General features: G+C 46.8%; 1 pseudogene; it reads left to right on the top strand.

The window, feature by feature from the left end:
• The first annotated feature begins 2060 nt into the window (after positions 1 to 2060).
• Positions 2061 to 24622, top strand: part of LOC138666558 (zinc finger protein 345-like) — a 47930-nt pseudogene continuing 25368 nt past the window's right edge.

Below are 24622 nucleotides of genomic sequence, written 5' to 3'. Positions count from 1 at the left end.
GGTTTTCTATGGGGTTTAGATCTGGAGACTGGCTAGGCCACTCCAGGACCTTCATATGTTTCTTACGAAGCCACTCTTTCATTGCCCTGGTGGTGTGCTTGGGATCATTATCATGCTGAAAGACCCATCCACATTTCATCGTCAATGCCCTTGCTGATGGAAGGAGGTTTGCACTCAAAATCTCACAATATATGGCACCATTCATTCTTTCATGTAGATGGATCAGACGTCCTGGTCCCTTTGCAGAGAAACAGCCCCAAAGCATGATGTTGCCACCCCCATGCTTCACAATATGTATGGTGTTCTTTGGATGCAATTCAGCATGCTGTCTCCTCCAAACACGACAAGTTTTTTTTCTACCAAACAGTTCTACTTTCATTTCGTCAGACCATATAATATTCTCCCAATACTCTTTTGGACAATCAAAATGCTCTCTAGCAAACTTCAGAAGGGCCCGGACATGTATTTGCTTAAGCAGGGAAACACGTCTGGCACTGAAAGATCTGAGTCCCTGGCGGTGTAGTGTGTTACTGATGGTAGTTTTTCTTACAGTGGTCCCAGCTCTATACAGGTCATTCACTAGATCCCCCCGTGTGGTTCTGGGACTCTGGCTAACCGTTCTTGTGACAATTTTGACCCCACGGGGTGAGATCTTGCGTGGAGCCCCAGATTGAGGGAGATTATCAGTGGTCTTGTATGTCTTCCATTTTCTTATTATTGCTCCCACAGTTGATTTCATCACACGAAGCTGCTTGCCTATTGCAGATTCAGTCTTCCCAGCCTGGTGCAGGGCTAAAATTTTGTTTCTGGTGTCCTTAGACAGCTCTTTGGTCTTCGCCATAGTGGAGTTTGGAGTGTGACTGTTTGAGGTTGTGGACAAGTGTCTTTTGTACTGATAAGATGTTGAAACAGGTGCCATTACTACAGGTAATGAGTGGAGGACAGAGGAGCCTCTTAAAGAAGAAGTTACAGGTCTGTGAGAGCCAGAAATCTTGCATGTTTTTAGGTGACTAAATACTTATTTTCCACCATAATTTGTAAAATAAATCTTGCCAAATCAGACAAGGTGATTTTCTGGATTTTTTTTCTCATTGATGTCAATTACAGGCCTCGCTCAACTTTTTAAGTGGGAGAATGTGCACAATTGGTGGCTGGTACAAAATACACACCACCCAGTATATAAACATACAAAACAAAACACTTTATTGGCATAAACAATAAAAACAATTAAAATCAAAGTTTACGTAAATCCGTAATCCGTAAAAAAATAAGATTTGTAAACTTCCTTGAAAAAAGTAAAAAATTACTGCAAAATTTTAACCCTTCTAATATCCTAATAAAATTATTTTTCAAAAGTTATGCTGCCATAAAGTAGATATTTGGGAAAAGTTTGTTATTAACTAGTTTGTGTGGTTGACTATTTGGTTTAAAGGCGTAAACCTTCGAAGTTTGAGCATTGCAAATGTTTTACATTTTTTTGGCAATTTCAGATATTTTCCTAAAAAATGCAAAACCCAACTACCTAAATTTACCCCTAAAATAAATTACAATGGACATAAATGGGCATGTGCTGGTTGTCAACTCAGATTCATGCTCAGTTTGTTATCCTTGCACACTGGCAACTCTGGGGAGTGACCACAGCGCCAGTCTCCCAAAGACATCCCTTATAAGGGCAGCCACATAAGTAAGATTAGTGGTTGCAGCCGCAGTCTCTTGATGTCATTGTTGTCCTATTTGAGACTTCCCAGTGAATGTTGGGAAACAAATCATTAAATTAGAAGTAGAGAAGGAACGGTAGGGAATTTTCAACTGATGTAAATTGTGGTTAGTTTTCAAAATTAGATATTTAGACCTTGACTGTTGAGTTTTTGACAAACTCTTTAAGGGTTATGAAACTACCATGATTGTATGTGAAACATGAAGTGCTCTTTGTGTCATTACACAAGATTCTTTATAATGTTACATCGGCTCATGGTTTTCCCATTCAGGTCCCTACAATATAGGATCCTCTCAGTGGGGAGCTTCTATATCAGATCATTTTCCTGACTGACCCATCAAGGATGGATAGATACAGGGACAAGATGGCGGAGAGGATATTACCCCTCACCCTAGAGATCATCTTCCGGCTTTCTGGAAAGGTGAGAGATTCTGATGATGTCACATTAGATCATTCTTATCAGGGCCGGCTCCAGGTTTTTGAGGGCCCCAGGCGAAAGAGTCTCAGTGGGCCCCCCTCTTTAACACATACCACGATTCATGATGCACAGATACAGCAGAGAAATATAGCACAGCCCACTTAGCGTATAGCTCAGCCCACGTAGCGTATAGCTCAGCCCACGTAGTATATAGCACAGCCACAGGGGGTGTGTCCTAGCTGGCCATGTGAGCGGACATAGGGAAGAGCGCTCCCGCTGCCAGAAGGATTAAAATCCTGTTTTAAACCCGATTTTTGGGATTTCCTACCGTGCACAGGTTGGCCCATAGTCTGGAGGACACAGCGGTGCTGAGCGGCGATACCGGCACCGGCGACGATGACCAGGAGGCGGCAGAAGGACGTGGGAGCTGGCGATGCAGGAGCCAGCCAAGATGGCGCCGAGGTCAGAGAGGACGCCGACAGGGAGAACGCTGCATGTCAGCGGCGTATGGAGGTGGCGGCGAAGCTGCAGCAATATGCCAGAGTGGAAGCTGTGGAGGAGGCAGAGCAAGGATCCGAAGCTGGTGCTGACAAGGAGGTGGAGGAGGATACAAACATGGCGGAGAAGCATGAGGTACAGAAGGGGAAGGAAGGAGGCAGCATGGCGGGGGCTAGTGGAGGACCTGAGGGCTCACAGCGGGCAGAAGAGCCGACTCTTAGAGATGTTAATGCGCTGATCTCCTCGTGCCAGCAATCCCTAAATTCCCTGGCCCTGCAGATGCAGGAGATTAAAGGGGACACGGCACAGATTAATGCAGCGCTGCAAAAGATGGACAAATGTATGGGAGCGGTGGAGGAGAGGGTGCGCACGGCAGAAGATCACATAGTTAAATTACAAAAAGCGGAGAAGAAATTTGCTAAAAATGAGGATCTGGAAAATAGATCCAGAAGGAATAACATACGTATAGTGGGGTTGCCTGAAAAGACTGAGGGGAGAAATCCCACAGAGTTTGTTGAAAACTGGCTGCTGGAGAAAATTGGGAGCACAGTACTGACCAAAGTTTTTGCTGTGGAAAGGGCTCATAGGGTCCCGCCACAGCCCTAGGAGCAAATCCCCGTACCATGCTTGCCAAAATACTGAACTACAGGGACAGAGATATTATCCTCAGAAAGGCTAGAGTGATGAAAGATCTGACGGCTGGAGGTCAAAAAATCGCCATTTACCCGGATTATTCCGCTGCGGTTCAGAAGCAGCGGATGAAGTTTACTGGGGTCAAGCGACGACTGAGGGAGCTGGGAGTGCAGTACTCTGTGATGTTCAAAGTTGAGATTGGTGGCTTTTAATAAGACCCACTTTTTTCTGACACCAGAAGACGCTACCCAGTGGATTGATACTAACGAGAAAAAAACTTAAGGGAAAGGGTGACTGACATTTCAGCGAGATCCGGATGGGAATTGTTTTCTCTGTCGATGGAAGAGGGATTTGCGCTTGTTAGCATTGGTTAAAGAATTGAGCTGCTACTGAGGGTTTTGCTGGGCCATACTGAGTGACTGGCCGGAGGAGGCAGTACTGTCTCGTAAATATGGGGGAGGAGGGTTATGCCGGATACTGTAAATTGGTTTGATATTTTTCATAAATGTTTATATAAGTTGGAATGTTAGGATAAAACGAAAGTTGTGGGAAATTCTGACTGTTATGGCGGCGGGAGGCGAATGGAGAGGGCTAAGTAAGGGAGAGTGTTCGCAGTGGGTGGTGGAGCCCCACTCTAGATGAGAGGAAGAATGTGTTACATTGGGGAAAGGGGGGTAGGGGGTAAGTTGGGAGGGGGCAGGGAGGGTGGGTGGGATTGGACAGCTCATACTTGGGAAACTGGATACTATGAGAAATGATGAGCCACATGATGGGTGATTGCATTAAAATATTGAGTTGGAATGTGAGAGGTCTGGCGGATAAATCCGGCGGGCGGCAAGTCTGCAGTATGTTTGAGAACAGAGGGTCTCAATGATATGCCTGCTGGAGACACATTTGGTGCGGGAAAAGGTGGATGTATTGAATAGGCGCTGGATACAGAGGGCGTATCATTCTACTTTTTCTGCGTACACTATGGGTGTGTCGGTGCTGATACCTGTGGGGGTGCAGTTTGAAGAGGTAACGGTACAGGAGGATGTGGATGGTGAGTATGTGGTGGTGAAGTGTAAAATAAATGGAGTGTTGATGTGTATAGCGGCAATGTATATTCTGCCCCCATAGTCAAGCAAGAAAATTAGAGAGGTGCTGGAGAGAGTGGAGCGATGGGGTCCGTTACCGTTTCAAATTATCGGGGATCTTAATAATATATGTGATGACTTTTGGGATAAAAACAAAAATTCTCAAAATAGGACAGCGGGACACATTACTACGTTTGGGACTTACATTCAAGAAGTAGGTATGATTGATCTATGGAGAGTTAGACATGTTGGGGAAAGGGGGTATTCATGCTACTCACCGGCTCATGCTACTTTGTCCAGGATTGATCTGGCACTGGGTAATCGTTTGTTGGATACGATGGTGGGGTGTGTGAGATATTTGCCTAGGGCTCTCTCGGACCATAGTCCAGTGGAAGTGGAGTTCCGACCAATGGGGACACGGACCGGGAGTAGGAGGGAGTGGAAGATTCACTCTAATTGGCTGCACAGTGTAGATTTGGGAAAGATAAAACAGGAGATGGCGGAATTTGTTGAGATAAATGAGGGAAGTGCGAATGCTCTTACCGTGTGGGAAGCCATGAAGGCGTACTTGAGAGGGCTGCTGTTCAGGGATATTAGCAGATGTTAGCGGAAATCGAGAGAGGCGGAGAGGTTAGCGATTGATGGGTTGACAATAGCTGAAGACGAGATGGTAATAATGGGTACTCCGGAAGCTGCGAGGAGGTTGAAGGCTGCTCAGAGTCAACTGGAAGAAGTTTTATTGGGTAAGGCTGAAAGGAAGAGGGAATTTATGAATCTGGCCTATTATCAGGAGGGTGAATCTATGGGTCATATGTTGTCGCTGGTGGCTTCTGCTCAGAGAAATTCTTCTTTTGTTCATTCTTTGATGTCCAGGAGTGGTGTGAGTGTTTCCGAGACTCCAGAGATTTTAGAGGTCTTTGTGGATTTTTACGCAGACCTATATTCCTCTCGGGTGGACGGATCGGTGGGAGACGCGGTGGCGTTCCTGGAGGGACTGGAGCTCCCGAGGCTGAGTTACACAGATAGAGAGGACTTGGAGGCCCCCATCACGGAGGAGGAGCTGGGTCGGGCATTGCAATCTATGGCTAATGGAAAGGCGCCTGGGGTAGATGGATTTCCTGCCGAAATCTATAAAAATATGGGGGAGGTGCTGATTCCTAGATTAAAGACGGTCTTGGAGGAGGCTAGGAATGGAGGGAGTCTGCCGGCATCCATGCGAGAGGCTGTAATAGTAGTGATTCCTAAGGAGGGGAAAGACCTGAAACAACCAGATTCATACCAACCAATCTCCTTACTCACTATGGATGTCAAACTCCTGGCTAAGGTGTTGGCGATGAGGTTGACGAGTGTCATCTCTGGCCTGGTGCACTCAGACCAATCTGGCTTTATGCCTGACAGGTCCACTGCAATTAACTTACGGAAGTTATTTATGAATCTGCAGCTCAGATCCGACAACTGTGGCCAGAGAGTTAAGGTACTGTCACACTAGACGATATCGCTAGCGATCCGTGACGTTGCAGCGTCCTCGCTAGCGATATCGTCCAGTGTGACAGGCAGCAGCGATCAGGCCCCTGCTGGGAGATCGCTGGTCGGGGAAGAAAGTCCAGAACTTTATTTCGTCGCTGGACTCCCCGTAGACATCGCTGAATCGGCGTGTGTGACACCGATTCAGCGATGTCTTCGCTGGTAACCAGGGTAAACATCGGGTAACTAAGCGCAGGGCCGCGCTTAGTAACCCGATGTTTACCCTGGTTACCATCCTAAAAGTAAAAAAACAAACACTACATACTTACCTACAGCCGTCTGTCCTCCAGCGCTGTGCTCTGCTCTCCTCCTGCTCTGGCTGTGAGCGTCGGTCAGCCGGAATGCAGAGCGGTGACGTCACCGCTCTGCTTTCTGGCTGCCCGGCGCTCACAGCCAGACCAGAGAAGCAGAGCACCGAGGACAGACGGCTGTAGGTAAGTATGTAGCGTTTGTTTTTTTACTTTTTAGGATGGTAACCACGGTAAACATCGGGTTACTAAGCGCGGCCCTGCGCTTAGTTACCCGATGTTTACCCTGGTTACCGGGGACCTCGGGATCGTTGGTCGCTGGAGAGCTGTCTGTGTGACAGCTCTCCAGCGACCAAACAGCGACGCTGCAGCGATCCGGATCGTTGTCGGTATCGCTGCAGCGTCGCTATGTGTGACGGTACCTTTATTGCATCTTTAGATGCCCATAAGGCGTTCAATAGTGTGAAGTGGGGGTATCTCTGGCAGGTGTTGCGGAATATGGGGTTTGGCCCGCAGTTTGTGTCTTGGATTCGGTTGATGTACTCGAGGCCGATGGCCAGGGTTAGGGTGAATGGGGAGTTATCACGGACCATACATTTAGCTAGAGGGACGAGGCAGGGATGTCCGCCCTCTCCTCTTTTGTTTGCTCTGGCTGTGGAACCACTGGCTGCTAAGCTTAGACGGTCTGATGAGATGTCTGGATTTAAATATGGGATGATTGAAGAAAGGGTGGCGTTGTATGCGGATGACATTCTGCTATTTCTGGCTGACCAGGCTACTTCCTTGGGGGGAGCCATTGCGAATTATCGAACGATTTGGCTCAGTGTCAGGACTAACGATAAACTGGAGTGAGTCTATCTTGTTTAAAGTGGATGATGCGGGGGAGGAAGGGAGTGAGCCGATGGAGGAGGGGCGATTGAAGGTGGTGAGCCAATTTAAATATCTTGGGATATGGGTGTCTTTGCCTGTTATGCATTACATACATAGAAATCTGACCCCGGTCTTGGGTATACTTAAAGCAAAAGTAGATGCGTGGCTTAAGCTGCATTTATCTGTGGTGGGTAGGGTTAATCTTATTAAAATTGTTTTGATGCCGAAAATATACATTCTCCATAGTGCGCCAATTTGGATACCGCGTGGGAAGTTTAGGCAGATTAACTCTCTGTTTAGGAATTTGATATGGGTGAGACAACATCCACGTATTAAACTGGAGACACTTCAGCGTCCAAAGGAAGATGGGGGTTTGGCACTGCCTAACCCAGAAATATATTTTCTTGCAGCCCAAAGTCAACATCTAAAGGGCTGGGCGCATGAAGGGTCATCTGGGGCGGTACAGACTTTAATGGAAATGGCGACAGAAAGAAGGCCGGTAGTACAATGTCTGGAGGATGGGTCTCTGGGGGCCCTGGGGAGGTTGTACCCGACTGTGTTGTTGATATGCAGGTTGTGGGGGAGGATGAAACATATACGTGGGATTACGGGCTTGACTAGATTCTCTCCGCTATGGCATAACAGCAATTTACAGGAGTTTGAGGCGTTGGGGGTACTAACAGAATGGCAAGGTAAAGGGATTCAGGATGTGTATCAGATAATTGAACGGGATGAATTGAAATCCTTTTCCCAATTGCAGGCGGAGTTTGATCTCGGGCCGGTGGGAGAGTACCAGTATTTGCGGATGAGGCATGCTTTTGGAGCTCAGAATAGGCTCGGAGTTATCAGAGTTCATATTGATATAGTGCTAGAATATGTGTGAAGGGACTACTGGGGGGGTTATTTCTACTCTGTATAGAGATTTGTTGCATACTTTCCTCTTAGGGTACCCAATAATGGTGAGAGATAAGTGGGAAAGGGATCTGGGCCCAATGGAGAACGAGACTTGGGAGTCGGTGCTAGAATGGGTCCCACGTCTGTCGCTGAGCGAACCGTATAGGCTGTCACAGCTTTATGTGATACACAGAGTTTATAGATCTCCGAAAGTGTTATATAAGGCAGGCTTGCAGGATGACTCTGAATGCCCGAGGTGTAGGTCAGCAGATGCTGATATTTTTCATATGATGTGGACGTGTCCAAGACTGGCTGCTTTTTGGTTGGTGGTTTTGAGTCGTATGGAAAGTGCATATGGGTGCGCGGTGCCAAGAGATCCTATAGTGTGTCTACTGGGGTGTGTGGATGAAATTGGAGTGGATAACAACCTGAAGATAGCTATTGCCAGATTGCTGTACATGGCCTGGAAAGTAATAGCACGAAATTGGATCAGGGAGGAACCACCTTCAAGAAGAGAATTCCTTCAGTATGTGAGGCAAGGCCTGGTACTGGAAAAGGGGTTTTATAAGAAAAAAGGGAAAACTGAAACGTTCAATAAATTGTGGTCTCCATGGATTGCTATGGGATAGGGGTATCATAGGCATTGAGTGAAGTGAAGTTCCAAATTGATGGAAATGTGACATGTGGTTTACAGTATTAATTGAGGGAATAATCACTCTATAGCTTTAACGATAGAGGTGTTATGTATGATGAGCTGTCTTGTTGGGAGGGGGAGGGGGAAGTTGGGACTGAGGGGGGTTGTTTAAATGGGGAAAAGTTTGTATTGGAAACAAGAAAAAAGGAATGTAATATGTCAATTACAATGTTATTCTTAATAAAAATTTATTTGAATAAAAAAAAAATATAGCACAGCCACGTAGTATATAGCACAGCCACGTAGTATATTGCACAGGCTGCGTAGTATATAGCACAGACACGTAGTATATTGCCCAGCCATGTAGTATATTGCCCAGCCACGTAGTATATAGCACAGCCACATAGTATATAGCACAGCCACGTAGTATATAGCACAGACACGTAGTATATAGCACAGACACGTAGTATATTGCACAGACACGTAATATATTGCACAGCCACATAATATATTGCCCAGCCACGTATTATATAGCACAGCCACGTAGTAAAGGCAGCCCATGTACCTAGTATATAACAGGATCAGAGACCAGGAAAGGCCTGGTTCACAAACTCTGAATGAAGCAAGCAAAACAGCTTGACATTAGGATGCACGCAGCAGGCCCAGGCTCAGCACTAAATCCCACATTTCTACACCCGGACTACCTCTATCAGCTGTGCTCCTCTCACTCGCTCCTTCAGCTGCACTGAGGTTTTTCTCTCTAACACTAGCATCGCTTGTGTCCTCACTATGTCCGCCATATTGCCGTGGTCGCTGATATTGGAATACGTGCAGTCTGGTCTTCGGGAAAATGGACGCCAATATTTAGCTCTGCACACTAAACTGAAGACAAATTCCTGTTAACAAAAGCGGTAACTAAGGACTCGGTTACCAAGCTGCATGGGAGTAATAAGGTGACCACGTGACTTATCAGCTATTGGAGGACTACAAGTTCGGTATACATATATCATTGTATGAGACAGAGACTGCTCATATATTACCGGGCCGGAAGAGCTCTGCTGTAATGTGACATGGTGATGATCTGCACATGAAGCTGCTCTGGGGGGCAGGCTGCATCCCATTCCCCCCCCCCCCCGCAATGCGCAGAGTTGGGACCGTCAACGAAGACGAGTCACTCACTCACTGCTTCACTCGGCGCCGTCACCCTCGTTGTGGACACGGAGAGGGTGCATCTCCTGAGTTCTGACTGCAGCTGCTGCTTGTGTTCTCCTGCTTGGCGCTGCCACTGCTGGAGCCTGGACCTGTCCTGGAAGTGGAATGGAATGGAACTAATGCGAACAAACGGAATGGATGTGATCCGATGATCTTCTCTGTGCTCTTCTTGCCGGCTCTTAGGATGACGAGCCGACCGGAAGTGACAGGTCAGATGACCCATCGTCGCCCGGAAGTGACTCTCTTTGTATTGTATCCATGGTGACGGGCCCACGGAGGTGAGTATTGCAGCTGCGCAGCGCCAGGCGCCAGCGAAACCCTTAGATCCCTGTGCCGCCTGCTTCCGAGGCACCGCCGGGTATGAGGGATTTGAATGACTGAGTAGTCTGAGTCACTGTAGTCACACACAGGAGGGATGTAGTGCACTACCATAAATGGGCCCCCCTGTCTCGCCAGGGCCCCGGTACTTGCCCGGGTGCGCTGGGTGCTGACGCCGGCCCTGATTCTTATGTATGCAAATAATAGATGGACAGAACTGAAGAAATGTCTGTAGTCAGATTTATTAATGTGTCACTCCATAACCAGGTTTACACAGTATTGAAGAAGACCTCTAGTGAGCGCTAGCAGGACCCTCTGTCTGAAGGATGGGAAAACCCCCTGAGCCCAATCAAAGAGCCTCCACCTCACCCCCTGATATATGAGGACATCAATGACCATAAGATCTTAGAACTAACCTACAAGTTGATTGAGTTGCTGACTGGAGAGGTAACACTGTTGGGAATGCTGGGACGTTATCTGTTATGTTTGCTAATGACAGGTGTTATGAAGGCAATCCAGAAACACAGTGTGCTTAGCGATCAGAGCGCACACAGTGATCTGACAAATACCCAAAAATACAAGAACGAGCTCTGAGACGTGGAAACTCTGTAGACTGCACACCTGATCCTATCCTAAACACAACTAAAAGCGGCTGTGGATTGCGCCTAACAACTACCTAGGCAACTCGGCACAGCCTAAGAAACTAGCTAGCCTGAAGATAGAAAAATAGGCCTGACTTGCCCCAGAGAAATTCCCCAAAGGAAAAGGCAGCCCCCCACATATAATGACTGTGAGTAAGATGAAAAGACAAAACGTAGGGATGAAATAGATTCAGCAAAGTGGGGCCCGATATTCTAGGACAGAGCGAGGACAGTAAAGCGAACTTTGCAGTCTACAAAAAACCCTAAAGCAAAACCACGCAAAGGGGGCAAAAAAAAACCACCGTGCCGAACTAACGGCACGGCGGTACACCCTTTGCGTCTCAGAGCTTCCAGCAAAACAAAAGACAAGCTGGACAGAAAAAAAGCAACAAAAAAGCAAAAAGCACTTAGCTATACAGAGCAGCAGGTCACAGGAACAATCAGGAGAAGCTCAGATCCAACACTGAAACATTGACAAGGAGCAAGGATAACAGCATCAGGCGGAGTTAAGTAATGAAGCAGTCAACGAGCTCACCAGAACACCTGAGGGAGGAAGCTCAGAAGCTGCAGTACCACTTGTGACCACAGGAGTGAATTCAGCCACAGAATTCACAACAGTACCCCCCCCTTGAGGAGGGGTCACCGAACCCTCACCAGAGCCCCCAGGCCGACCAGGATGAGCCGCATGAAAGGCACGAACAAGATCGGAAGCATGAACATCAGAGGCAAAAACCCAGGAATTATCTTCCTGAGCATAACCCTTCCATTTAACCAGATACTGGAGTTTCCGTCTAGAAACACGAGAATCCAAAATCTTCTCCACAATATACTCCAATTCCCCCTCCACCAAAACCGGGGCAGGAGGCTCAACAGATGGAACCATAGGTGCCACGTATCTCCGCAACAACGACCTATGGAATACATTATGTATGGAAAAGGAGTCTGGGAGGGTCAAACGAAAAGACACAGGATTGAGAACCTCAGAAATCCTATACGGACCAATAAAACGAGGTTTAAATTTAGGAGAGGAAACCTTCATAGGAATATGACGAGAAGATAACCAAACCAGATCCCCAACACGAAGTCGGGGACCCACACGGCGTCTGCGATTAGCGAAAAGTTGAGCTTTCTCCTGGGACAAGATCAAATTGTCCACTACCTGAGTCCAGATCTGCTGCAACCTATCCACCACAGAATCCACACCAGGACAGTCCGAAGACTCAACCTGTCCTGAAGAGAAACGAGGATGGAACCCAGAATTGCAAAAAAATGGAGAAACCAAGGTAGCCGAGCTGGCCCGATTATTAAGGGCGAACTCAGCCAACGGCAAAAAGGACACCCAATCATCCTGGTCTGCAGAAACAAAACATCTCAGATATGTTTCCAAGGTCTGATTGGTTCGTTCGGTCTGGCCATTAGTCTGAGGATGGAAAGCCGAGGAAAAGGATAGGTCAATGCCCATCCTACCACAAAAGGCTCGCCAGAACCTTGAAACAAACTGGGAACCTCTGTCAGAAACAATGTTCTCAGGAATGCCATGCAACCGAACCACATGCTGAAAGAACAAAGGTACCAAATCAGAGGAGGAAGGCAATTTAGCCAAGGGCACCAGATGGACCATTTTAGAAAAGCGATCACAGACCACCCAAATGACTGACATCTTTTGAGAAACGGGAAGGTCAGAAATGAAATCCATCGAAATATGTGTCCAAGGCCTCTTTGGGACCGGCAAGGGCAAAAGCAACCCACTGGCACGAGAACAGCAGGGCTTAGCCCTAGCACAAATCCCACAGGACTGCACAAAAGTACGTACATCCCGTGACAGAGATGGCCACCAGAAGGATCTAGCCACTAACTCTCTGGTACCAAAGATTCCAGGATGACCAGCCAACACCGAACAATGAAGTTCAGAGATAAGTTTATTAGTCCACCTATCAGGGACGAACAGTTTCTCTGCTGGACAACGATCAGGTTTATTCGCCTGAAATTTTTGCAGCACCCGCCGCAAATTAGGGGAGATGGCAGACACAATGACTCCTTCCTTGAGGATACCCGCTGGCTCAGATAAACCCGGAGAGTCGGGCACAAAACTCCTAGACAGAGCATCCGCCTTCACATTTTTAGAGCCCGGAAGGTACGAAATCACAAAGTCGAAGCGGGCAAAAAATAACGACCAACGGGCCTGTCTAGGATTCAAGCGCTTGGCAGACTCGAGATAAGTCAAGTTCTTATGATCAGTCAATACCACCACGCGATGCTTAGCTCCTTCAAGCCAATGACGCCACTCCTCGAATGCCCACTTCATGGCCAGCAACTCTCGATTGCCCACATCATAATTACGCTCAGCGGGCGAAAACTTCCTGGAAAAGAAAGCACATGGTTTCATCACTGAGCAATCAGAACCTCTCTGTGACAAAACCGCCCCTGCTCCAATCTCAGAAGCATCAACCTCGACCTGGAACGGAAGAGAAACATCTGGCTGACACAACACAGGGGCAGAACAAAAACGACGCTTCAACTCCTGAAAAGCTTCCACAGCAGCAGAAGACCAATTAACCAAATCAGCACCCTTCTTGGTCAAATCGGTCAATGGTTTGGCAATGCTAGAAAAATTACAGATGAAGCGACGATAAAAATTAGCAAAGCCCAGGAACTTTTGCAGACTTTTCAGAGATGTCGGCTGAATCCAATCCTGGATGGCTTGGACCTTAACTGGATCCATCTCGATAGTAGAAGGGGTAAAGATGAACCCCAAAAATGAAACTTTCTGCACACCGAAGAGACACTTTGATCCCTTCACAAACAAAGAGTTAGCACGCAGGACCTGAAAAACCATTCTGACCTGCTTCACATGAGACTCCCAATCATCTGAGAAGATCAAAATGTCATCCAAGTAAACAATCAGGAATTTATCCAGATACTCACGGAAGATGTCATGCATAAAAGACTGAAACACAGATGGAGCATTGGCAAGTCCGAACGGCATCACTAGATACTCAAAATGACCCTCGGGCGTATTGAATGCAGTTTTCCATTCATCTCCTTGCCTGATTCTCACCAGATTATACGCACCACGAAGATCTATCTTAGTGAACCAACTAGCCCCCTTAATCCGAGCAAACAAGTCAGATAACAATGGCAAGGGATACTGAAATTTAACAGTGATCTTATTAAGAAGGCGGTAATCAATACACGGTCTCAACGAACCATCCTTCTTGGCTACAAAGAAGAACCCTGCTCCCAGTGGTGATGACGATGGGCGAATATGTCCCTTCTCCAGGGATTCCTTCACATAACTGCGCATAGCGGCGTGTTCGGGCACGGATAAATTAAATAATCGACCTTTAGGGAATTTACTACCAGGAATCAAATTGATAGCACAATCACAATCCCTATGCGGAGGTAGAGCATCGGACTTGGGCTCTTCAAATACATCCTGATAATCAGACAAGAACTCTGGGACCTCAGAAGGGGTGGATGACGAAATCGACAAAAATGGAACATCACCATGTACCCCCTGACAACCCCAGCTGGATACCGACATGGAATTCCAATCCAATACTGGATTATGGGTTTGTAGCCATGGCAACCCCAACACGACCACATCATGCAGATTATGCAACACCAGAAAGCGAATAACTTCCTGATGTGCAGGAGCCATGCACATGGTCAGCTGGGCCCAGTATTGAGGTTTATTCTTGGCCAAAGGTGTAGCATCAATTCCTCTCAATGGAATAGGACACCGCAAAGGCTCCAAGAAAAACCCACAACGTTTAGCATAATCCAAATCCATCAGATTCAGGGCAGCGCCCGAATCCACAAACGCCATGACAGAAAACGACGACAAAGAGCATATCAAGGTAATGGACAGAAGGAATTTGGACTGTACAGTACCAATGACGGCAGACCTAGCGGACCGCTTAGTGCGCTTAGGACAATCAGAAATAGCATGAGTGGAATCACCACAGTAGAAACACAGACCATTCAGACGTCTGTATTCCTGCCGTTCAACTCTAGTCATAGTCCTATCGCACTGCATAGGCTCAGGTTTAACCTCAGGCAGTACCGCCAAATGGTGCACAGATTTACGCTCGCGCAAGCGTCGACCGATCTGAATGGCCAAAGACAAAGACTCATTCAAACCAGCAGGCATAGGAAATCCCACCATGACATCCTTAAGAGCCTCAGAGAGACCCTTTCTGAACAAAGCTGCCAGCGCAGATTCATTCCACTGAGTGAGTACTGACCATTTCCTAAATTTCTGACAATATACTTCTATATCATCCTGACCCTGGCACAAAGCCAGCAAATCTTTCTCAGCCTGATCCACTGAATTAGGCTCATCGTACAGCAATCCGAGCGCCAGGAAAAACGCATCGACACTACTCAATGCAGGGTCTCCTGGCGCAAGAGAAAATGCCCAGTCTTGAGGGTCGCCGCGCAAAAAAGAAATAATAATCAAAACCTGTTGAATAGGATTACCAGAAGAATGAGGTTTCAAGGCCAGAAATAGCTTACAATTACTTTTGAAACTTAGAAACTTAGTTCTATCTCCAAAAAAAAAATCAGGAATAGGAATTCTTGGTTCTAACATAGATTTCTGATCAATAGTATCTTGAATTTTTTGTACATTTATAATGAGATTATCCATTGAAGAGCACAGACCCTGAATATCCATGTCCACACCTGTGTCCAGAATCACCCAAATGTCTAGGGGAAAAAAAAAAAAGTGAACACAGAGCAGAAAAAAAAAAAATGATGTCAGAACTTTTTCTTTCCCTCTATTGAGAATCATTAGTTTGGGCTCCTTGTACTGTTATGTTTGCTAATGACAGGTGTTATGAAGGCAATCCAGAAACACAGTGTGCTTAGCGATCAGAGCGCACACAGTGATCTGACAAATACCCAAAAATACAAGAACGAGCTCTGAGACGTGGAAACTCTGTAGACTGCACACCTGATCCTATCCTAAACACAACTAAAAGCGGCTGTGGATTGCGCCTAACAACTACCTAGGCAACTCGGTACAGCCTAAGAAACTAGCTAGCCTGAAGATAGAAAAATAGGCCTGACTTGCCCCAGAGAAATTCCCCAAAGGAAAAGGCAGCCCCCCACATATAATGACTGTGAGTAAGATGAAAAGACAAAACGTAGGGATGAAATAGATTCAGCAAAGTGGGGCCCGATATTCTAGGACAGAGCGAGGACAGTAAAGCGAACTTTGCAGTCTACAAAAAACCCTAAAGCAAAACCACGCAAAGGGGGCAAAAAAAACCCACCGTGCCGAACTAACGGCACGGCGGTACACCCTTTGCGTTTCAGAGCTTCCAGCAAAACAAAAGACAAGCTGGACAGAAAAAAAGCAACAAAAAAGCAAAAAGCACTTAGCTATACAGAGCAGCAGGTCACAGGAACAATCAGGAGAAGCTCAGATCCAACACTGAAACATTGACAAGGAGCAAGGATAGCAGCATCAGGCGGAGTTAAGTAATGAAGCAGTCAACGAGCTCACCAGAACACCTGAGGGAGGAAGCTCAGAAGCTGCAGTACCACTTGTGACCACAGGAGTGAATTCAGCCACAGAATTCACAACAGTTATCCCCCTGATCCCTTCATAAAGCTATGAAGTGATCGGGGGGATGACGATATCATTATATGTGTCAGGTTCCTATAAGATGTCAGGATGTCTCTGTCTATTTCTCCATGGAGGAGTGGGAGTATTTAGAAGGACATAAAGATCAGTACAAGGACGTCATGGAGGTTCCCCAGCCCCTCACATCACCAGGTAATAGACCTGACTAAAGACACACGGCCTATAATTCTCTTTTGTAAGGAATGACTTCAGTCCCTGTACATGTTTCCTTCAGTTCTATCTAGTAAGTGGACAACACCAGAGAGATGTCCCTGTCCTTTTCAACAGGACTGTAAAGAAGAAAATCCCAGTATTCCTCAGGATCATCAGGTAGGTGGAGAGAAGATGTCATAAAATTTCCTCTGTGCTGTGTAGAAGGCTATGAAGGTCGTGTTTTTGTCAGGAATCCTCTGCTCACTGTGTCCTAGGGCAGCAGTGCGTGTCAGCTCTGCTGCCCAATAGATGGCAGGGGTGTGCAGGGATAGCCCAGCCCAATCAGGGACTGGAGAGTGCTGATTATCTCATCCCACTGCCAAGTTAGGATTGGCCAACAGCCCAATTAGGCCAGGTCTTCTGGGTTACCCCCAGGTGTCACCTTTCTGAGTAATTGTCTGGCAATTTAGCTGACTGGCAACAGTCACTCCATTGCCAGTCGTAGCATTACTCGGCGGGGTGCGTGGCTTGTGCTTCTGTGTTATGCTATTCTGATCTTTTGCTGCCTGTCCTCGGTCCTTGCCTTTTGACTATTCGTTTGCCTAACCCCTTTGTCTTAATTTGCTACTATTTTGGATTTCTGACCTCGGACTGTGTCCTGTTTTCTCTTTTGTCTTGCCCCTCTGCCTTTGAGGCTTTGTTATTTGACCCCGGACCTCTTGATTCCCCTGCCTCATGGCTTGTTTGTGAGAAGTGATGATAGCTAGCGTCACAATTTTATGGATTTGTATTATACACTTGAATGGCCACTGTTATGATCTGGTGATTCAGAACCACAATGGGTCTAGTGGTTAAGAGCACACAAGGTGACCTGACAGTTAGCACTGACATAGGATGAGCTCTGAGACGTGGAAACTCTGCTGACCGCAATCCCTAATCCTATCGTACCACACTAGAGGCAGCCGTGGAGCGCTCCTATCCAAGGCCTAGGCGCCTCGAGCACGTCCTGAGAAACTAGCTAGTCCTAAGAGAGGAAAATAAGCCTACCTTGCCTCAGAGAAATTCCCCAAAGGAAAAGGCAGCCCCCCACATATAATGACTGTGAGTTGAGATGAAACAACAAACGCAGAGATGAAATAGATTTTAGCAAAGTGAGGCCCGACTGACTGGACAGACCGAAGATAGGAAAGGTAGCTTTGCTGTCAACACAAAACCCTACTAACAACCACGCAGAGGAAGTAAAAAGACCCTCCGTATGACTAACGGCACGGAGGTACCCCCTCTGCGTCCCAGAGCTTCCAGCAAGCAAAAAATAACCAAAACGCAAGCTGGACAGAAAATGTAGAAACAGAAGAGAAACCAGCAAACTTAGCTCATGCAGGTAACACAGGCACAGGAACGATCCAGGAGGGAACAAGACCAACACAGGAACATTAACTGGAGGCAACAAGCAAGGCACTAGGTGGAGTTAAATAGAACAGCACCTAACGACATCACCTCATCACCTGAGGAAGGAAACCCAGAAGCCGCAGTACCACTTGTGACCACAGGAGGGAGCCTGACCACGGAATTCACAACAGTACCCCCCCCTTGAGGAGGGAGCACCGAACCCTCACCAGAGCCCCCAGGCCGACCAGGATGAGCCACATGAAAGGCACGAACCAGATCGGCCGCATGGACATCAGAGGCAAAGACCCAGGAATTATCTTCCTGACCATAACCCTTCCACTTAACCAGATACTGGAGTTTCCGTCTCGAAACACGAGAATCCAAAATCTTCTCCACAATATACTCCAACTCCCCCTCAACCAAAACCGGGGCAGGAGGATCAACAGAAGGAACCATAGGTGCTACGTATCTCCGCAACAATGACCTATGGAATACGTTATGGATGGAAAAAGAATCTGGCAGGGTTAAACAAAAAGACACAGGATTAAGAATCTCAGAAATCCTATATGGACCAATGAAACGGGGTTTAAACTTAGGAGAGGAGACCTTCATAGGAATATAACGAGATGACAACCAAACCAGATCCCCAACACGAAGTCGGGGACCCACACAGCGTCTGCCGTTAGCGAAACGTTGAGCCTTCTCCTGGGACAATGTCAAATTGTCCACTACATGAGTCCAAATACGCTGCAACCTGTCCACCACAGTATCCACACCAGGACAGTCCGAAGATTCAACCTGCCCTGAAGAGAAACGAGGATGGAACCCGGAATTGCAGAAAAATGGCGAAACCAAAGTAGCCGAGCTGGTCCTATTATTAAGGGCGAACTTAGCCAAAGGCAAAAAGGACACCCAATCATCCTGATCTGCAGAAACAAAACATCTCAGATATGTCTCCTGTTGTGGATTCTGTTTTTGGGCTCCCTCTGGTGGTTACAGATGGTACTGGATGACTTCTGTTCTCTGCGGTCTCTGGTGTCCACCTGTTCTATCAGGATATGGGAGTTTCCTATTTAACCTGGCTTTCTTGTCATTTCCGCGCCGGCTATCAATGTAATCAGTGTGTCTTGTTACCTTTGCTTCCCGCTTCTGTAATCTTCAGGACAAGCTAAGTTTTTGATTTTCCTGTTCCACGTTTTGCTTAATTTTTGTCTTAGTCCAGCTTGCAGATATGTGATTCCTTTTTGCTGGTTGCTCTAGTGGGCTGATATTACTCCTCATGTTCCATGAGTTGGCACATGAGTTCAAGTAATTTCAGGATGGTTTTTTGTAGGGTTTTTCGCTGACCGCGCAGTTCACTTTTGTATCCTCTGCTATCTAGCTTTAGCGGGCCTCATTTTGCTGAATCTGTTTTCATAACTACGTATGTGATTTCCTCTCATTTCACCGTCATTACATGTGGGGGGCTGCTATTTCTGTGGGGTGTTTCTCTGGAGGCAAGAGAGGTCTGTGTTTCTTCTAATAGGGGAAGTTAGTCCTTCGGCTGGCGCGAGACGTCTAGGAATCATCGTAGGCACGTTCCCCGGCTACAGCTAGTTGTGTGTTTAGGTTCAGGATAGCGGTCAGCTCAGTTTCCATCACCCTAGAGCTTGTTTTGTTTTTTGTGCTTGTCCTTTTGTGATCCCCTGCCATTGGGATCATGACAGTATAGCCGGCCACAAAGTGGTAATCGTATTGGCTGAAGTAGGAGGAAAAGTAGTCTGAGGAAGTTTTTTTTTTTTTTTCCCTCAGAGTTTGCTGCCTAGCCTTAATTGCAGCCTGGCTGCGTCTTACCTCCTCTTAATCCTTGAATGGCTCTGACCTCAGCTGTTTATCATGGACGTCCAGAGTTTGGCTTCCAGCCTGAATAATCTTGCTGCTAAGGTTCAAAATATACAAGATTTTGTTGTACATGCTCCTATGTCTGAACCTAGAATTCCTATCCCAGAGTTTTTTTCTGGAGATAGATCTAGTTTTCTGAATTTTAGGAACAATTGCAAGTTGTTTCTTTCTTTGAAATCTCGCTCCTCTGGAGACCCTGCTCAGCAAGTCAAGATTGTTATATCTTTCCTGCGGGGTGACCCTCAGAATTGGGCATTTGCATTGGCACCAGGGGATCCTGCGTTGCTCAATGTGGATGCGTTTTTTCTGGCATTGGGTTTGCTCTATGAGGAACCTAACCTAGAGATTCAGGCTGAAAAAGCTTTATTGGCTCTCTCTCAGGGGCAAGATGAAGCAGAAATATATTGTCAGAAATTTCGGAAATGGTCAGTGCTTACTCAGTGGAATGAGTGCGCCCTGGCTGCAAGATTCAGAGATGGCCTTTCTGAGGCCATTAAAGATGTTATGGTGGGGTTCCCTGCGCCTACAGGTCTGAATGAGTCTATGACTATGGCTATTCAGATTGATCGGCGTTTACGGGAGCGCAAACCTGTGCACCATTTGGCGGTGTCTTCTGAACAGGCACCTGAGACAATGCAATGTGATAGAATTCAGTCCAGAAGTGAACGGCAAAACTATAGGCGGAAAAATGGGTTGTGTTTTTATTGTGGTGATTCAGCTCATGTTATATCAGCATGCTCTAAACGCACAAAAAAGGTTGATAAGTCTGTTGCCATTAGTACTTTACAGTCTAAGTTCATTCTGTCTGTGACTCTGATTTGTTCATTATCAGCCATTGCCGTCGATGCCTATGTGGATTCAGGCGCTGCCCTGAGTCTTATGGATTGGTCATTTGCCAACCGCTGTGGGTTTAGTCTGGAGCCTCTGGAAGTCCCTATTCCTTTGAAAGGAATTGACTCTACACCTTTGGCTATGAATAAACCTCAGTACTGGACACAAGTGACCATGCGTATGACTCCCGTTCATCAGGAGGTGATTCGCTTCCTGGTACTGTATAATTTACATGATGTCTTAGTGCTTGGTCTGCCATGGTTACAAACTCATAACCCAGTCTTGGACTGGAAAACGATGTCTGTGTTAAGCTGGGGATGTCAGGGGGTTCATGATGATGCACCTCCGATTTCTATCGCTTCATCTACTCCTTCTGAGGTTCCTGTATTTTTGTCTGATTATCGGGATGTTTTTGAGGAGCCTACGCTCAATTCGCTTCCTCCTCACAGGGATTGCGATTGTGCTATAGATTTGATTCCTGGCAGTAAATTTCCTAAAGGTCGTTTGTTCAATCTGTCAGTGCCAGAGCATACTGCTATGCGGGATTATGTTAAGGAGTCCTTGGAAAAGGGACATATCCGTCCATCTTCGTCCCCTTTGGGAGCAGGTTTTTTTTTCGTGGCCAAAAAAGATGGTTCCTTGAGGCCTTGTATAGATTACCGTCTTTTGAATAAGATTACAGTCAAATATCAGTATCCTTTGCCATTGTTGACTGATTTGTTCGCTCGCATTAAGGGGGCTAAATGGTTCACTAAGATTGATCTTCGGGGTGCGTATAATCTTGTGCGGATAAAGCAGGGTGATGAGTGGAAAACCGCATTTAATACGCCTGAGGGCCATTTTGAGTATTTGGTGATGCCTTTTGGACTTTCTAATGCTCCTTCTGTCTTCCAGTCCTTTATGCACGATATTTTCCATGAATATCTGGATAAATTTATGATTGTGTATTTGGATGATGTTTTGGTTTTTTCTGATGACTAGGAGTCCCATGTTCAGCAGGTCAGGAAGGTGTTTCAGGTCCTGCGGGCCAATTCTTTGTTTGTAAAAGGTTCAAAGTGTCTCTTTGGAGTCCAGAAGATTTCTTTTTTGGGGTATATTTTTTCCCCTTCTACTATTGAGATGGATCCCGTCAAGGTTCAGGCTATTTGTGACTGGACGCAGCCTACATCTCTTAAGAGTCTACAGAAGTTCTTGGGCTTTGCTAATTTTTATCGTCGTTTCATAACTAATTTTTCTAGTGTTGTTAAGCCTTTGACGGATTTGACTAAGAAGGGTGCTGATGTTGCTGATTGGTCTCCTGCGGCTGTGGAGGCCTTTCAGGAACTTAAGCGCCGGTTTTCTTCTGCTCCTGTGTTGCGTCAGCCAGATGTTTCGCTTCCTTTTCAGGTTGAGGTTGATGCTTCCGAGATTGGAGCAGGGGCGGTTTTGTCACAGAGAAGCTCCGATTGCTCAGTGATGAAGCCATGTGCGTTCTTTTCTAGAAAGTTTTCGCCCACTGAGCGGAATTATGATGTTGGTAATCGGGAGCTTTTGGCCATGAAGTGGGCATTTGAGGAGTGGCGTCATTGGCTTGAGGGTGCTAGACATCGTGTGGTGGTCTTGACTGATCACAAAAATCTGATTTACCTTGAGTCTGCCAAGCGTCTGAATCCTAGACAGGCTCGTTGGTCACTGTTTTTCTCCCGTTTCGATTTTGTGGTTTCATATCTGCCAGGTTCAAAGAATGTGAAGGCGGATGCTCTTTCTAGGAGTTTTGTGCCTGACTCCCCTGGAAATTCTGAGCCCACTGGTATCCTTAGGGATGGGGTGATTTTGTCGGCTGTCTCCCCAGACTTGCGACGTGCTTTGCAGGAGTTTCAGGCGGATAAACCTGATCGTTGTCCGCCGGAAAGACTGTTTGTTCCGGATAATTGGACCAGTAGAGTCATCTCCGAGGTCCATTCTTCTGCGTTGGCAGGTCATCCTGGAATATTTGGTACTAGAGACTTGGTGGCCAGGTCTTTTTGGTGGCCTTCCTTGTCGAGGGATGTGCGTTCTTTTGTGCAGTCTTGTGAAGTTTGCGCTCGGGCTAAGCCTTGCTGTTCTCGGGCCAGTGGATTGGTGTCACCTTTGCGTATCCCGAAGAGGCCTTGGACGCACATTTCCATGGACTTTATTTCGGATCTCCCTGTCTCTCAAAAAATGTCCGTCATCTGGGTTGTGTGTGACCGCTTTTCTAAGATGGTTCATCTGGTACCCTTGCCTAAGTTACCTTCCTCCTCTGAGTTGGTCCCTCTGCTTTTTCAGAACGTGGTTCGTTTGCATGGGATTCTGGAGAACATCGTTTCTGACAGGGGATCCCAGTTTGTGTCTAGATTTTGGCGGACGTTCTGTGCTAAGATGGGCATTGATTTGTCCTTTTCGTCTGCATTCCATCCTCAGACGAATGGCCAGACGGAACGAACTAATCAGACCTTGGAAGCTTATTTGAGGTGTTTTGTTTCTGCTGATCAAGATGACTGGGTTACCTTTTTGCCGCTTGCCGAATTTGCCCTTAATAATCGGGCTAGTTCTGCTACCTTGGTTTCTCCTTTCTTTTGTAATTCGGGGTTTCATCCTCGTTTTTCCTCTGGTCAGGTGGAGCCTTCTGATTGTCCTGGAGTGGACATGGTGGTGGATAGGTTGCATCAGATTTGGAGTCATGTGGTGGACAATTTGAAGTTGTCCCAGGAGAGGGCTCAGCAGTTTGCTAATCGCCGTCGCCGCGTGGGTCCTCGACTTCGTGTTGGGGACTTGGTGTGGTTGTCTTCTCGTTTTGTTCCTATGAAGGTCTCTTCTCCTAAGTTCAAGCCTCGGTTCATCGGTCCCTATAGGATCTTGGAAATTCTTAACCCTGTGTCGTTTTGTTTGGATCTCCCGGCATCGTTTGCTATTCATAATGTGTTCCATCGGTCGTTGTTGCGGAAGTATGAGGTACCTGTTGTTCCTTCGCTTGAGCCTCCTGCTCCGGTGCTGGTGGAGGGAGAATTGGAGTATGTTGTGGAGAAGATCTTGGATTCTCGTGTTTCCAGACGGAAACTCCAATATTTGGTCAAGTGGAAGGGTTATGGTCAGGAGGATAATTCTTGGGTGGTTGCCTCTGATGTTCATGCTGCTGATTTGGTCCGTGCATTTCATAGGGCTCATCCTGGTCGCCCTGGTGGTTCTCGTGAGGGTTCGGTGACCCCTCCTCAAGGGGGGGGTACTGTTGTGGATTCTGTTTTTGGGCTCCCTCTGGTGGTTACAGATGGTACTGGATGACTTGTGTTCTCTGCGGTCTCTGGTGTCCACCTGTTCTATCAGGATATGGGAGTTTCCTATTTAACCTGGCTTTCTTGTCATTTCCTCGCCGGCTATCAATGTAATCAGTGTGTCTTGTTACCTTTGCTTCCCGCTTCTGTAAACTTCAGGACAAGCTAAGTTTTTGATTTTCCTGTTCCACGTTTTGCTTAATTTTTGTCTTAGTCCAGCTTGCAGATATGTGATTCCTTTTTGCTGGTTGCTCTAGTGGGCTGATATTACTCCTCATGTTCCATGAGTTGGCACATGAGTTCAAGTAATTTCAGGATGGTTTTTTGTAGGGTTTTTCGCTGACCGCGCAGTTCACTTTTGTATCCTCTGCTATCTAGCTTTAGCGGGCCTCATTTTGCTGAATCTGTTTTCATAACTACGTATGTGCTTTCCTCTCATTTCACCGTCATTACATGTGGGGGGCTGCTATTTCTGTGGGGTGTTTCTCTGGAGGCAAGAGAGGTCTGTGTTTCTTCTAATAGGGGAAGTTAGTCCTTCGGCTGGCGCGAGACATCTAGGAATCATCGTAGGCACGTTCCCCGGCTACAGCTAGTTGTGTGTTTAGGTTCAGGATCGCGGTCAGCTCAGTTTCCATCACCCTAGAGCTTGTTTTGTTTTTTGTGCTTGTCCTTTTGTGATCCCCTGCCATTGGGATCATGACAGTCTCCAGGGTCTGATTGGTTCGTTCAGTCTGGCCATTTGTCTGAGGATGGAAAGCCAAGGAAAAAGACAAATCAATGCCCA

The sequence above is a fragment of the Ranitomeya imitator genome, chromosome 2, assembly GCF_032444005.1.
Source record: "Ranitomeya imitator isolate aRanImi1 chromosome 2, aRanImi1.pri, whole genome shotgun sequence".
NCBI lineage: Eukaryota > Metazoa > Chordata > Amphibia > Anura > Dendrobatidae > Ranitomeya > Ranitomeya imitator.
Note: the sequence above shows the minus strand (reverse complement) of the source record. Positions and strands in the feature narration are given on the sequence as shown.